Raw genomic sequence first — 17,134 nt, forward strand, 5'->3', positions numbered from 1 at the left:
ATCCCATGTAGATTAGTTTTTTACTAAACAGTAGAATTGTCTCAGATATTAGGGTTAGTCAAGGCCAAAGATAACTAGATTTACTGAAAAAAACATTAATCACATAACACACACCACACACATTTTTTTTTTTTAACCACTCAAACAAAACCCATTTAAATGCACTTTTAGATAAATACTGTAAACTGCATTTGGCTTTATTACCTTTAGTGAGCCAGTACAATTAGGAGCTAAACAAAGCCCAGTTTCCAAAATAAGAGGGGTCAACAATAATTTGCTGTAAAATCTCTGAGCCGCGGAGTAGAGGAGGTTATGACAGAGAAATATCTGACCAGGATGAGGCTGGCTTATCCTAACACACCAGCAAACCACAGCATAGTTCAAGAGAGAGGAGAAGAGGGGAGGGGTACATTGTATTGTATGTTTAGCCACCAAGTTCATCAACTCATTCATTTGATAAATATACATTGGGTAGCTACTATGTGACAGGCACAGTTCTATGCCCTGGGGATATATGAGTTAACACAACAAAGTAGATGTCCTCACAGAGTTTATATCCTAGTGGCAGAAGGCAGATAAACACATAATTATATACATGCCCGATGAGGGTTAGTGCTATGGAGAAAAAGGAGGTAGGAGGGGCACTGTTTTGTTTAAGGGGCTCAGGAAAGGTCTCAAAAGTAAGGTGACATTTGAGCAGAGATCTGAAGAGAGTGAGGGAGTAGGCCATGTGGATATATAGGGGGAAAGTATGGCTAACAGAGAAAACAGCAAGGACAAAGGCCCTGGGGTGAGTGTTCAGAAGAGTAGAGATCTCAATATGACTGGGTTAGGGGAAAAGTGGTAGGAGAGGAAGGCAGAAGGGTGGGGGCGGGCTGGGAGGCGATCTGTGGGTATGGTTGGGGTATATCGTGTAGCACCTTGAAGACCGCTTTAAGTACTTCGAGCATTATGAACAGAGGAGTACTGTGATCTGACAAAGATTTTTAGAAAATGAATATGTTTGCTGTGTGGAGAACAGACTAAGGGAACAGAGGTGGAAACAGGAAGAATAGTTAGGGGACTATTGCAATCATGTAGAGAAGGGATGACTGTGGCTTGGACCACAGTGTTGGCAACAGAGAAGGTGAGAAGCAAAGTTTAGATATATTTTGAAGAAACCTAAAGAGTTTACTCCCAGATTGGATGTAGGGATGTGAGAAGAATGGCTCTAAGGCTTTTGGTTGACAAACATGGAAAAATACAACTCTCATTTTCAGAGACTGGGGCGACCTCAGAGGAGCAGGACTGTAGGGATGGGAGTGGCTGGTGTGAAAGCTTGACAGTGGACTCAAGTCTGAGACGTCTATTAGACATCCAAGCAGAGAACTGGATATAGGAACCTAGAATTCAGGAAAGGGGTCCAGGCTGAAGACGCAAACTTGAAGTCATCCAAACACAGACGGCACTTCCACCCATGACACTGATGAGCTCACCCAAGAAGCGGATGGAGACAGAGGAGAACTCTGAGAGCTGAGCCTCGGATACTCTGTGGCTTAGAGGGCTGAGAGGTGGGGAAGAACCAGGAAAGAAAATCAAGAAAAATGGCTGGTGAGATAAGATAACGGAGAGAGAGTCGCTCCAGACCAAATGAAAATGCTTCGAGGGGCAACGCATGATGTCGATGCTGCCAAGGCGGGAAGCAAGAGTGGAACGGAGAAATGACGATGGGGTTTGGCTCTGTGAAGGTCACCGGTGATCGTGACAAAGGCAATATCAGTGGATGGAGACTAACGCCTGAGGGGAGGGGATTCAAGATACGGTACGAGGAAAGGAGCTGGCAAATATCTTGTAGGAGCTTTACTGTTAAGATGGGTAGCAAAATAGGCAGTACCTAGAGAGGGATCTGTATAGGGTTACGAAGATGAGATTTTATGGCACATTTGTAAATTGGTGAAAATGATCTAGGAGAAATGGAAGCATTGATGACACATCAGAGAGAGGAGATAATGGCCCAAGTGTATTCGGTAAGCGCTGAAATGTATTAGTAAATGTCACTCTAGAGATTGCAAATCACTCATGGCCTTGCAAATTCATATAAGGTTATAAAGAGAAAAAAGGGGTTGGGGTAGGACTAGATGACTTCAAATATCCTTAAATAGCTGACACAATGATTGCCTGTGTTCACAAATCTAAATATATATACAGAAGTAGAGGTAACTGTAACTTTGTAAAGGAGAAACATGAAAAATATGTCAAAAGCATCAAAAGTTCAGTTCTCCTACTTTAATCTGATAAAAAGTCATTTTCAACTAGAAAAGAAAAATGGTAGAGTTGGTATTACATTAAAAATTTATGTGAATATTTCAGGTCATTTATCTTTGCGTACTGTTGGTTCAGATTGAATTCAGAACCCTGAAGACATGAAGAAAGTAGTTTTTCCATGGCAGCACTGTAGCATAAATTTGTTTCATGGTATCTTTGTGAGATTCACACAATGCAAAATTGCAAATGAAGTGTTTTAAGGAACCAAACTTTAGGGACCAACTTTGCACCATCCTATAATTGATGCCACAAGCTAAGTCCCTCTCTATGTGTTTCCCTCTTTGACCTCTATCTAACCCATAATTGAAGTTATGGCCTGATTTTGTGATCACTATTGAAGCCATCTGATATAACCCATTACCCCTCGAGTTTGTTCCACATTAATATGATTCACTCTTAAAAGGGTTCTTTTAGCCTGGCTGGCATGGCTCAGTGGTTGAGCATTGACCCATGAACCAGGAGAACACGGTTTGATTCCTAGTCAGGGCACATGCCCGGGTTGAAGGCTTGATTCCCATTAGAGGGAATGCAGGAGGCAGCCGATCAATGACTCATCATTGATGTTTCTCTCTCTCTCTCCCTCTCCCATCCTCTCTCTGAAATCAATAAAAACATATTTTTTTAAAAAAGGTTCTTTCATAGTTTTTGTAAATTTTTTTTTTAGCTCAATTAGACAAAAGACTTAGCAACGGGAACAATTCTCTGTAGTTCTGTACCATGATGAGCTAGCACTTGATTTTATTAAACTTATACTTTCTAAATGTGCTAGCTGGGTCCTTTCAAGTTGCTAAAAAATGGATACACTTTTGTAAGCTCAATTAAAATGTATTTATTATAAGAATACACAGGAAAGAAGGACCAGAAATGATTTCAACCAATATGTGTCCAACTGTTATGAGGCTGCAATGCTGTTCAAGAAATAGGACTTTGTTTAAAATACATTATATCCCCTTTGAATGTATAATGTTATTGACCTCACAGCAGCAAACATACATTGCCCTGATCTTTGGGTGACTTTATCTCTGTTTTTGTTTCAGTAATTTCCAACAAAAGCTTCTCTGTGGTCCCCCCTCCACTTTGTAGCTTATGCTTATGCGTGGTTTTCCAACCAGGGAGATGATTTATTTCTGTATCTATGTATTTTGGCCTCTAACTCTTCTAACAACTATCCATTCTTCCCAAGAGAAAGGCTATGACTGATTTAATCATTTTCCTGGGTTTCCATCTCCATCATTGGCCACTTCTCTGAGGACTCATTTTCAGATCCAAAACCTTCCTGATCATTAAGTGTGTGGTTTCATGAATATCAACCCTGATTTCTCTTCTCATTTTCTGCTATATTGTCTCCCAGGTGATTTCATTCAACCTTGCTCTTGGCTTTGACTAATACCTATACCCATACGATTTTACTTGCTTAACTGCTTCTCTTCCTTCAGAGATCAGCTCAAATGTCACTTTCTCTAACAAGCCACATTTGACCAGTCTTCCCTTTCACTACGACTGCCCTCCCTATAAACTTTTGTAACAAGGACACATTTTGACACACGTGTAGGATACTTTGACTACTATCTATTTCTCTCACTAAACAGTAAGATTCAGGAAGGTAGAGCCTATGTCTGTTTGGGTTAAGCAATGTGTCACCAGTTCCCCTGTAGAACATTTAGCACTTAGTAGGAACTCAAAAATTAGTGAAATATTAAATGAATCAACCTCTAATTTAGATCTTCCCCATTGAACAGAGTTCTTATGTTAAACACTCTCACAGGCAGGCCCCCATGTCTGATCTTTCAGTAGTGATCAGGGAAGTATAGTCACATAGGGCAAAGCAAAGAATCTTCTCCAATACATGATATTTTCCCCTTTAGAGCATAATATGTCCAGTGTTTCCTTATAGGATTGAGTCAGCAACTAAGAATGTAATATATATTCATCATTGTGGTTCCCAGGAACAGACCCCTGAGACATTAATGTATGTCAATGATTCAGTATGCCTCATAAATGCTTATTGACAAGATAGATATACCAGGATAAATGTCATGGGAAAATATACAAGATAGAATACTGTTTTATGTGTGCTTTGATGTTCACATTTTGGAGTTGCTTAGACAAACAGGTGTTTTCTTTATTTTTAAAAAAGATTAGACTAGAGTAGGTAAATCAATAGTCTAAGAGTTCATTGCCCTTTTTTTTTTTTTTTTCTTAGAGCTGCAAATAATCTACCCAGATCACTGGGTTCTACACTATTTTTTCCTCAAGGTAATCATGTAAAAATTTTATTAGTTTTGGTTTGAACTTTATCAGCATTTGTGAACTGATTAGAATAAAACTGTTTAACAATAAATTAATAGCTATAACTAAGTCATAGATGATAGTTAGAAATAACCCTTTCTCTTGTATTGGTATGCTCTGTTATTAATTTAACTTTCATTTTTAAGGTCATTCTCCCCCCTCCCCCATAAACTTTCTGGAGTCCTTTAGTTAAATATACTGCATTACATCAAAATTTAAAGACAGATAACTCAAATCCAAATGCAGCCAATCAATTTTATAGAAGTGCATAATGTTACTCATATGACTTTTGGAAAAAAAGATTGTTGATAACTTTAAAGCAATGTATATAGGGGTGATATAAAAGGCTAATGCTAATTATTTTTTGTCTTTATACAAAAAGAATAATGACTATTAATGACATTATTAAAAATTAAACAATAATTTAAGTCATATAAAATAAAAATTTTATATTAACCAAAATACAATAATCCATACATTACCAATGGAGTATTTTGATGAGTGTGGATATATACAGATAAAGGAAGAATAGAATTTTTTTAAAACTATACATTAAAATGTTATTTTAATATAATAAGTTAATTTTTTGAAATTTAATGGAAAAAATAAAATTAGATAAACATGAATTAAGTCCAAATCACAAGTATGTTTCACACACACAAAAAAAAAAATTATGAAAAATCTGAAGAGATTGGAGTTCATTTTAGAAGTCAAATTCCTAAACTTTAAACAGTATGTTTCCATGACCTGCTATGAAAGATGTTGACATTTGGACAGTAGCACATTAAAAATGCCCCTCTCGCCCTTTCACCCTAACCTCCTGGTTTCTGGTAATTCTGAATATTACATTTTCAAGGTTTATAACATTTACATCATATACATTATATTCTGTAATCAAACTTCCCCGGTTTTTAAAGTCTGTGTCCATATTTCTCTCCTCCTATATATCCATTTCTCTATTCTTATGTTCCGTTTTTATTTTTTGAAACTGTATTTTATATTTAAGTCCTCGCTGAAAGTGTCTGTGGATGGTTGTTCCCGAGTTTTGCATCCACCGGGGTGCCTGCTACACGGACTGGCCCCAGTCCACTGGGGAAATGGAGGCTCAGCCGGGGCTCCCGGGGGTCGAGCCGCACAGGGGAGGCACAGGGCCGCTAACCACCTGAAAGCGCTGCAGCAGGGCCAGCCAGGGACCCCGAACGCAGGGGATCGGCAAGTCCAAAGCCCCAGGGAGCCTTCGCTGAGGATCACAGCGGCCTCCGGCGCCATGGGGGTGACATTCAGGAGGGGCTAGAAGCTCCCCTGCGCCAAAGCCTTATGATTAGCTGCTGCGGGTACCAGGCCATGGCGGAGCTTTCTAAAAAACTAGCTACCAAAGCACTTCTTTTATCTTGAAGTTCAGCAGTGCCATTCAGAGTCCTGCTGCCTGCTGTGAATTCTATTATTATTCCCAGGATTATTCCCGTCTCATGTTTGGCCATGAGACTTCCACAGGCCGAAGGCGTGTAGGGAGAGCGACGTGGCAGCAAGGAGGAACAGGTCCAACAGTTTAGGTGCTGCCCGGCAGAGTTGACAGAAGCCTGCGCTGAGGCACTGCTCAGCTCTAAGCACAGAGGTGTGGACAGCGTTTAGTGCGGCATGTTCACCTGTAACAGCGGGACGTCGGGAACAATTAGATATTTATTAGCAGGGTCACGGTTAAGTGGATAGTGGGGTCTCCGGGAGGCGGACTGCTGCGCCCTGTGCCCGCACGGGCCTTACAGAGGAAGCCCTCGCTTAGTGTTGGCGATATTTGGAAACTGCGACTTTAAATAAATCATGTAGCAAAACCAGTTTCACCATAGGCTAATTGATATAAATAAGAGGTAAGTTCCTGTGGCATAATTCCGGCCACAAAAACATCACAAAACTTCTAAATAAAGATCCAAAACACTCGTAAAATTAAGCATTAGAATAGATGTGACCTGTACACACATTGAAGAAAGGTGAATGAAAACAAGCAAAAGCCTTCTTTTCCAACCACCTTATTCCAGGTCAGGATCGTGGGTGGCCGGAGCCTCTCCTGACAGCTCTGGGTGCCAGCCTGGCATCAACCCTGGACAGGACACCCTTTCGTCACCGGGCACCCCCCCACATGCCCCTGCTCGTTGAGACTGGGACAATTCCGACACACCCCTCAGGCACCTCTTTGGGACGCGGATCTAAACCAGACACCTGGAGAAAACCCACACAGACACGGGGAGGGAGTGAAAACGCCATGCAGCCCGTGGCCCTGGCCACCAGGAATTGATTTTTTTCTCATCAAATTGATAACAAAATGATGTTTTTCAAAGACCTGCTGTAGTCACTAACTTTGAAAGATCTTTAAGACATATTGTCAAATTTTAAAAACAAGCTGCAGAAAATATTACATAGTACAATTCAATGTATGCGAAACATCAAATTTACGTATTATACATGTTATATACATGTCAGAAAAACACAGGAGAATAAATTTTCAAATGCTAAATATGGTGCCTTCTGGAGTGGTGACGGTTTTAGAGGCTGAGAAATGGGTTAGGAAGGCATTTTACTCTCTGTACTTCTGTATTGTTATTTTCACAGTGGCAATGCATTCATGTGTTACTATGTAATCAGTAAAATTAAAGCTAAAAGGAAAGCTTATTGTTTAGTGGATAACCCTTACCCACTGTTTTGATAGGTGAGGTGGGGAGAGAGTAAGAATGAAAGAGGCAGAGGAAAACCATCATTTATTGAGCAGATATACGCCTGTTGCTGTGTCAGGCATTCCACTTAGTGATGTTCTTGGCTATCTCTGAGCTAAAATGGTGTAATCCCCATGTTAGAGATGAGTAAACAGATTCAATAATCTTCAGTGACTTAGTTCAATATCACACTATTGACAAATGGTAGAGTCAAGGTGAAGACCCAATAACTAACTCCCATATTGTTATACTTCATAAGATAATTGCTGTATCTTTAGCCAACAGTGGTTATATATGTTTAATTTATTTTGTAACAACTGCAGTAAGCTATGTGTTTGGGGATGGGTGATAAACGAGTGGGCAGCGTGGTTAGAATTTCCCAATTATTTCTTTCTCTTGTTTCTGTATTGCCCTCATGCCTCTCCCTATCTGTTGAGACACTTCTGTAAGCATGTGTTCTCTTTTTTCTCCTTTTGGATTTTTCTCCATAATTGCTTGTTCATTTTAATCAGATTCCTGCACCTAGATATTCTCTGACTTTGCATTATTTAATTTTCACTAAGAGTTATTCTTATATTGTCTAGACCCAGCAGAAATTAAACCTCTTTAAGTAAACTAAACTTTGCATGAACCAAGATACTTTGATATTTTAATAACACATGATCATAAAGGTTATTTTAAAATTACCAATGGGAAAACTAGTTAGTCCAGGTAGTATCCCGAGATAAATTATGAAGTTTTCCTACCCAATTTTAGCTGCTTTATTAACTTGGGTTATCTAACCAAAACAATTCTTCTGCTATGTAATCAGCAAGTTAATATAAGCCAGGGTTTTCCAGAAAAGGACAAGAGTTTGTAACTTTCTTGTTATCTGCTCTAAATAACCTCATAAAATCATACCAAGATTGCATGCTAAAGATGTTAAACTATATGGATGACATAAATGGAAGCATTCTAGTCTACTTTATGACCTTTGAGGAATGACTTCTGGTAATTTTCATAAAGACATAACTAGTTTTTCTTAGTTATTAGAGTACATTGACCAATATGATCATTTTTAACCTCAGAAACTGAAAGAGGAACAAAGTCCTTTCTATTGGTGTGTGGATAGAAAGAATAATAAATGAATGGCAACTATTTATTTGGGCTGGAATCTCTAAACTCTCATCAATTGCTAAGGGTTATCAATGTCTAGGTTCTGGAATTCCTCCCCTAGGGAAGGAAGTATTAGAGCAAATATGGGAATCATGTTTCACCCATGAACTACGCAGTGAATGTCAACTCTACCAGCCTCAGGCCTCAGTCTGACTAGAACTCAAACATTTTATTAAGCTTCTCCCCACCCAACCCACTAAAGCTTCTCATTGACCCCAGCTTCTGTCGACCACACAAGGGCCATGTCTTACAATACTCTCATCCAAAGCTCTTACATCACACTGAAGAAATTAACCTCCCTTTGGTGTATAGCCTCCTAAGTCCCAGCCATAGTAAAGGGGAATCTAAGTGTGATTGAACTGTTTTGTTACTTAGAGAGACAAAAATAATAATCAAAATTGGTCTCTGGTGCATTTTACCCTGAAGCAGCAAAATATATATTCTTTTCAAGTACACATGGAACATTTTCTAGGACAGACCCCATGTTAGGCCATAAAACATGTCTCATTAAATTTAAGAAGACTGAAATCATATCAAGCATCTTCTCCTACTGCAATGGTGTGAAATTAGAAATCATTTACAAGAAAATAAAACTGAAAAACAAACACCTGGAAGCTAAAAAACATGTTACTAAACAATGAATGGGTTAACAATGAGATCAAAGAAGAAATCAAAACATACCTGGAGACAAATGAAAATGAAAACACAACAACCCAAAATCTATGGGACAGAGCAAAAGCAGTTCTAAGAGGGAAATTCATAGCAATACAGGCCTACCTCAAGAAACAAAAAAATCTCAAATTAACAATCTAACCTTACATCTAAAGGAACTAGAAAAAGAACAAAGCCCAAAGTGAGTAGAAGGAAGGAAATAATAAAGATCAGAGTAGAAATAAACAAAATAGGAATCTAAAAAAAAAAAAAAATACAAAAGTTCAATAAACCAAAAGCTGATTCTTTGAAAAGATAAACAAGATTGATAAACTTTAACTCGATTCATCCAGAAAAAAAAGAGAACCCAAATAAAATCATAAAGGAGAGCGGAGATGTAACAAATGACACCACAGATATACAAAAGGTTATAAGGAAACACTATAAACAACTATATGTAAACAAACTGAACAATCTGGAAGAAATGTGTAAATTCCTAAAAACATACAACCTCCCAAGAACGAGTCAAGAAAAAACAGAAAATCTGAACAGACTGATTAAAATAAATGAAATTGAAGCAGTAATCAAAAATCTCCCAACAAACAGTCTTAGACTGGATGGTTTCACAGGTGAATTTTACCAGACATTCAGAGAACTAACACCTATCCTCAAAGTATTCCAAAGAATTCAAGAAGAGGGAAAACTCCCAAGCTCATTTTACGAGGCCAGCATTATCCTAATTCCAAAACCAGATAAAGACACTGCAAAATAGTTACAGGGTTGTAAAGTACATCTTAGGGAATATAGTCAATAATATTATAATAACTATGTATGGTGCCCAGTGGGTACTGGAAATATTGGGGGGATCACTTTGTAAAGTATATGATTGTTTAACCACTATACTGTACTCTTGAAACTAAAACAAGATAATATTGAATGTAAACTGCAAATGAAAAATTAAATTAAAAAAAACCTACTCTCTGGTATGCCATGTCAATCAGTAAAACACTATCTTTGAGTACACATTTAGCAAAGATTCTCATTTTCTGAGCATTGGAACTGTTTGTGTTTCCAATGAGAGAGAAACTGCAGCCATATTTTGAAGGAAAATCACTGATACATAAACTGTCACCTGTTATATCGTTTTCATCCCAACCCCCAAGTTTAGATAAGTGACAGAACTTTAAAGAAAACACATTTCTGAACTAAACACATAAATATCTATGAAATAGTTTGAATTGATCAAGTTGACCAGAAAGCCACATAGAATCTTCAAATTGTGGCACTGAAAAGGATTTTAGAGATTATGTAATTCAACCTCCCAATTTTACAGATGAGGAAGCAGCATCCCAGAAGGTAAAGTAATTTGCAAAAGGCCAAAATGGAAAGTTAGAGGCAAACTGAAACCTGATTTAGCTATCTGCCTCCTTATCTAATTCTATTCCTAAATTGCATAATAAATCACCAATAAAAAGTTTGATGACATTGAGTGGGCATTTTAAAGTTGGAGAAGTATGATATTTGTGGAGTAGATATCTTATGCTGAATGGGTGCAATAATTGATGCTATAGCAATAAAATGTACAATTGTTTTCATATGCAAAGGATAGTGTTTTATGGACATTTGTTATAAATTTATACAAGTTTATAATTTCATAGCATGTAAAAGACTGTTTTCTATATATGTGCAATTAATATTAAAATCACAATTTCTTATATTACTTCATTTGAACTCAGCTTTAAAATTTTACATTAACCACCTGAGTGCATTTTTTCCATTTTTCAAAGAATGAAAGTGTTTCATAAAGGTTAAACAATTAGAGCTAGGATCCATATCTCCACACTTTTCCTTCTAGCTTGATAATTGGATATATCAGTGCCATATAGGGGCATAAAGATTTTTAAAAACTGGGGCAGGCCAGGATATCTTTTCAGCTCTTCATTTTTTCTATATCTTCATTTTACCCCCTCTCTGATTATTGAGGAATGACAGTAGTCACAGAGGACACCTCAGGTTGGGTCAGCAATCACTGAAGTGTTTTTTTTAAAAACATAAATATGTCTTTAATGATTTCAGAGAGAGGAAGGGAGAGGGAGAGAGATAGAAACATCAGTGTTGAGAGAGTCACTGATTGGCTGCCTCCTGCACACCCCCTACTAGGGATGGAGCCCGAAACCAGGGCATGTGCCCTGACCTGGAATTGAATGGCAATCTCCCGGATCATAGGTTGATGCTCAACCACTGAGCCATGCTGGCTGGGCAGCAATCACTGAAGTTTTTTGGTTATCCCACTAAGAAATCATTTTTCTGAAGGACCATTTACTAATAAAGTGAAAATATTCTTTGCTGCTATGAATTGTGACAAGTCCTTTTATCAGGCAGGATATATTGTGGTCATTCAGAGGACGTTAAATGGTTAACACAAGCCATGTGGGCCTTGACATCAACAGTTTTGACAATACTCTGACATTTGTCAGAACTCTTCCACTAAAATTACAGGCTTTTCTCATTGCTTTTTAAAATATATTATGTTACACATGATTTGTGTATAGTTTTGAGAAACTCTGGTCTTTTCAAACAAATAAACTGATGAAGATTAGAAATATTGTAGTCTGACTCTTGAAAACAAGAAACATAATCATCAGGTATCATTTCTGAGGCTACTAGACCACTAATTAATAGCTATCTATGAGCAATGACTAAATGTAACGTCCAACCAAAGCCATTTATCGTGATTTCGTTTTGAAGCTATACATAACCAAATAAAAAAGGCAAAATGATATTAGAGAATACATAATTTGGTGCATATCATTGGATTAAAAGTGAAGAATCTGATGTACCATATATAGTTGACCTTTATATTCTATGTGAAATATTTACTTCTTTCAAGAATCAAAAATCTAAATTTATTATACTATTAAACTATAAAAATAATTACTAAATTTTTATGTTAATGAAGGGTCAAATTAGGTGAGAAAGAGGAAATATTCTATTCTTGGTATAATAATATTCCATATTACATTTTTATTCTAATTTTCATATAGGTACCATGATATAGGTGTGGTATTTCTCCCCACTCTTTCATTTCCTGTAAGACAGAACTGTAATTTGCTATTAGACTTGATGTAAATTAATGTGTCCATTAAGAGCTTACATGATTAAAGACAGAACATGCTTCTTAAAGTTTCTCATAAAACCAAGCTGTATGTGATGGCAAAGTCTTATAAAGCATAAAGGTCTGGAAAGAACTCTAACAAAGGAGCACTAAGAAAATAGTCAAAATGATCAAATGATTTACCCATTAAAAGGTCATATTTATGTAAGTTTTCGATGTAGTTTTGATCAGTTAGAAAACTTTAGTAGCTGTTTCCAGTTCCCTAAAATAATAAAAAGTTTAAAGAATTGTCTTTTATAATCTGCTCAATTCATTACTGAGAAAGTTTAAAGGCATACTAAAATCAGTTTCACTTAAAAATTCAGTGTTCAAATGAAAGGCTGATTGCAATAATTGACATTAAGTGCTGTTTTGAGTAGCAAACCAGTGACTTCTTGACATCAAATAGGAAAAGTTTGTGAATGATATTAAATTAACATTTACACTAAATTAATAAAAATAATTTGGAGAATGAGAAAAGAACTTTCCCACTAGTGGGAATTTCCACTAATGGATTTGATATTAAATGAACTCGATAATAAAAGAGAAGGGGGAAGAGATGTCTGGCTGCCTGGAAATGAAAGAAAATCAGTGAGCAGAGAAGCAACTGCTAGGAACAGCATCAGCTTCAAGAGAGATGACTTTTATTTAAAAAGTTCCTTCGACAGGAAAAGGAAATGGGATATTATTTTTACAGGTATGATTTACCATCATTTTATTGCCTAGTCAGTTCTGTAATATTTGTTTTGCAGGTTTCCTTTTACAAGCATCAGACTAAAATATAAAGTCTCAGATGTTTACTGACTAAGGTGTTTAATTATTAAACTATTTACTTAATCTGACTATGTTTACAGTCATTCCATAGGTGTTCTTAGGGAGGAAGAAAGAGAAAAAATGTTTAACCAATGATCATCCAAATGCCTGCTGTTGTCATACTATGAAGAGTAAGTCCAAATATGTTTTGCAGATCCGATACAATTATGCTTAAAATTGCTATTTTCCTATTAACAGCATTAGGATTATCATACGGTAAAAATGATAGATTATTCCAATGATTAACAGTTTTAGCACACTGCTCATTTCCAAAAATAGAAGCTTCAAAACACCAGATACTCATTTGGATAGGACTCAGCTAATCAGATACACCACTTTTAACTTTACTTATGAAGCTAATGAAGTAATTATGGGCGGGAGAAACCTTTTTTGGTCGTGTTGGCGAAACACATTTATTCAGGGATGGTGGAGCAAGCTGCGGTGTGAGCATCTAGTCACTGGTGTTGGTGGCACAGGTTCTAGAGAACTATGGCCTGTAGTGACAGTCAAGCCGTTCTCGTATTTGGGCTGTAAATCTGACTGTATAGTCTCCCCCTATTCTGAATCAGGTTGTCCAGTCCTCTCAGCAGTCTGTGCCCTACCTGTTAAAGTTGGAATCATTTCCTTTTCTCATGAATTAGTGTGAATTAGTCTCTGTTGGTTGCACATAAGAAACCTGACTGACATAAGTAACTTGCATTTAATTATATGGGAATATAATACATAGTGGATATTTAATAACTCTTGAATGAGTCAAATACATTAGACTCGATTCTCAAATATAACTTTACCTTATCCTGACACCAGTGTCACTTCCTAATAAATGAAACATCACAAGGAAATGAATGTATAAGCTGTCCTTGAAATACCTTTAGCAATGACAGGTAGCTTTAAGTGTCACAGTGAGAACGGCAGGAAAAGCTGTAGGGATACTCCTCCAAGGAGATATCACCTTGGAACTCTTCCGACCTGCATCACAGGAACATGTGCACAAGAGCAAATCTGGGGCTAACAGACCATCTTACCTTTCTAGATACACCATCAAGTAATACATTTTCACAATAGATTTTAATAGCTCTGCTTCAGAAAAATGCCTACCCTTCTAGACTGAAGTTCTACTATATCAAAACACACACACCGCAATAAATACTATAGTCCACAGTATTGCAATAACTATGTATGGGGCCAGGTGGGTACTTGAAATATTGAGGGGACCACTTTGTAAAGTATATGATTATCTAACCACTATGCTATAAACCTGAAATGGATATAAAAGAATCCGGAATGTAAACTGTAATTGGAAAATAAAATTTAAAAAAAGAAAATGCCTAACCTACTAGACTTAATTTCTGCTCTATTAAAAACGTACAGAATGCAGAGGCAATTATCTTGCTATTAGCAATAAAATGCATAAATGAGTTTGTCATCTATTTGTCCTTTATCTCATGGTTTGCACTGTCACAAGAAACCTGTCACTAAAATTCCCACCTCATATTATGTATTGACAACCACGTTTTCTGCTTCAAGTACAATTTTTTCCAGCCTGGCCTTTTCATTCTCTTTATTTACTTTTTATTATTTCTTTAAAAAACCAACACTGTAGTTTTTAGAGCTGTTCCCCTGGGTACTTTTAGGTACTATTCCTAACCAGAAAAAAAATGTTGTCTTCTGAAGTTTTGTGCACTGTTTCATCACAGGGCGTGCAATGACTCCATCAGAGATGCTAATAACCCCCTTTAGCACATGTTCGCTCGTAAGTGATAAATCTTTTTCATTTTTACAAAATTCCATTTCATTATGCAGTCAAGTAATCAATCTGAAAACTGGACAGGGCAGAGGCTGTCATCAAAGAACTCGGGGGACTGGTAGCTTCCTAAACTTGGGAAGCAAGTAGCTTATGACACAATAATTAGAACATGTGAAATTAGTGCTGCAGGTTGTAACTGCAGTTTAAGAAAAGGCCAAGGCAAGGAATATTAGAGCAATCAGGTGTTGACCCCAACAGAGCAGGAACTGTAGTGCGTGCAATTCCTTAACAGGCAGGGGTTAGGCTATGGACGTGAGGAGTGGGGGGGGGGGGTAGAGAGCAGGGATGTTTGGCTTTTCAAAATTTGAATATAATATCTTTCCTGCCTTTCTCCTGATATTGGGTAAAAGAAATGTCTTAATTAGGCCGGTTTCTCCAATTTTAAAATTAGGACAAAAAATCATTGGGAATTCAGATTTTATTTGACCTCAATTCATTTCCTACACAGGAGGTATAGTAATTGGACAGTGTTTTTTTATGTTTACTCAGTTCTGCATAATATTACGTATTCATAGTCTAATTTTATAGAAGATAAGGGAACTGAAGGAAATATGTGAGATTCCAGGAAGCACTGCAGATCCCCCAGATGCCCATGATTAGAATGAACTCTGCACGACACACTATGAATTTCAATGTCAGCCAAACAGAGCTGCACTTGTGAGTGGTTCCACTTGACAACTAGGGGCTTGTTTTCCAACTACTTCCCTTGGGAAAGGTCAGCCAATCACAGTAATTAGGAATTATTTCATATGAGCCTCATTCAGCTTGGAAAAACCAGTGAACAGTTGCAATTGCAAAACTACAGTTTCTACATAGACTATTAATCTTAAGCAGGGATCTTTACAAAATGGAAATAATTTTCAGGTTTCGAGTTACTTGCTCTACAGAAATAGATTTTACAATAATGTTTTTGATATTAGCTGTTAACAAAAAGAAAGCCTCTGAAAAGCAGACAATCTACAATGGATTAATCATTTTAAACACACAAACACTCAGAGATTACAATACTTGTGAAAGCTCAAGCATTTCAGATGCTGTTTTTGGAAAATGCACAGGGAATCTTACTTTTCAATCAGCATCAGTCTGAATGATACAATTCTTTGCTAAAAGCAATTTTCTGCTGAGTTTATATGTGTATCTGTTTAGCAAAAACATAAATTGCAAGATCTTATTTTTGCAGCCAAAAAAAACCCCACAAAACCAAACAAACAAGAAAAAAACTAACAAAAAACAAACCAAATCCAAAACAAAAAAGCAGCTGCTGGGATACTTGAATGGTTACAGATTGAGTATGGATAAAAAAGTGGAGGTTTGAGGAACTCCTGACAGGCAAACTCAGGGCCTTCACTCTTGCTCCCCCCATATTTGAAATACCCCCCATGTTTCTCTCTCTCTCTCTCTCTCAACTTCTGTTTGTCTGCTTTATTTTATCACTCCGTGACACACTAAGTGTTTTATTTAATTATTATCTCTCCCAGAAAGAGGTCAGAAGTGTTTGTTTTGTTCACTGTTTAATCCTCAAATCTAGAAGGGGCCTGACACACAGTAGGGCCTCAATAAATACTTATTGAATGACAGAAGAGGAAGAACCTGCTTATGTTCCCTTCAGGAACTGTTTTCTGAAAAATACTCAAGTCCTCATTGTATCTACATATATTACAAATGTGAATGTACTGGCAGCTAATGTTTTTAATAGTTTTCACCTAAAGCCACAGAAACAGGGGGAAGTTGATGGGCCCACCAAGATAACAACTGTGCAACATCCCTGGGACAACAGAAGGTGTTTGAAATATGAAGTGAGACCAGAAATAGCAGGCCAAGCCTGAGAGTATTGAGAATTACCAATGGCTGACAGACTAGAGCAAAATTCCTTCGAGTGTGCCTTTTCCCTCCTCACCCTCTCCTCTATCTTCTCCTGGCTCCAGGGGCCATAATATAGGCAAGAGCTCTTCTCTGCTTAGGTTTTTGTCTCACTATCTACACACTTGATTACTTTGCCCTCCAATCCATATGACAGGTAACATGCCACTAGTATGTTGTAGTCCCATCACCCATCAAATAAATTTGATTCATTTGGTTCCAATTTCAATATTCCCAGGGAAGAATTCTGATTGGCTCAAATTGAATCAGTTGGCTACCTGTGGAAGATAAGCTCTATTCAAGGGACACAGTTACAGTGCATTAACCTTAGGAGGAACAAATAATTTATCATCCAAGTTGAGTGCTGTACTAATTGTAATTATTTAGTTTTTGAAA

This window comes from Miniopterus natalensis, chromosome 3 (genome assembly GCF_054644295.1).
Source record: "Miniopterus natalensis isolate mMinNat1 chromosome 3, mMinNat1.hap1, whole genome shotgun sequence".
Classification (NCBI taxonomy): Eukaryota; Metazoa; Chordata; class Mammalia; order Chiroptera; family Miniopteridae; genus Miniopterus; species Miniopterus natalensis.